The sequence below is a fragment of the Eimeria tenella genome, genomic scaffold (genome assembly GCF_000499545.2).
Source record: "Eimeria tenella Houghton genomic scaffold, Eth_scaff2499, whole genome shotgun sequence".
In the NCBI taxonomy this organism is placed as follows: Eukaryota; Apicomplexa; class Conoidasida; order Eucoccidiorida; family Eimeriidae; genus Eimeria; species Eimeria tenella.
In genome coordinates this window covers 376-577 of record NW_013542364.1, presented here as the reverse complement: position 1 = coordinate 577, position 202 = coordinate 376, and the positions used below count along the sequence as shown (strand labels likewise).

At 51.0% G+C, this 202-nt stretch overlaps 1 protein-coding gene across 1 annotated transcript in view; it reads left to right on the top strand.

Moving 5' to 3' along the window:
• ETH_00036400 (uncharacterized protein) overlaps positions 1 to 202 on the top strand; it is a gene marked incomplete at both ends in the record, with an annotated part of 992 nt that overhangs the window by 454 nt on the left and 336 nt on the right. The gene's annotated exons all lie outside the window — the stretch shown is intronic.

The window sequence follows — 202 nt, the reverse complement described above, 5'->3', positions numbered from 1 at the left end:
GGTGTCTGCTGTTGCTGCTGCTGTGACTCGTGCTGCTGCTGCTTCTATATCTCCTGCTGCTGCTGCTGTGGATTCCAGTTGTCCTTTGCTGCATATGCGGAGACAGTGTGGCGTGTCTTAATGCAGCTTTCAAGCTATTCCCGCTCTTTGCAGGGTTTAGGGTTTAGGGTTTAGGGTTTAGGGTTTAGGGTTTAGGGTTTGG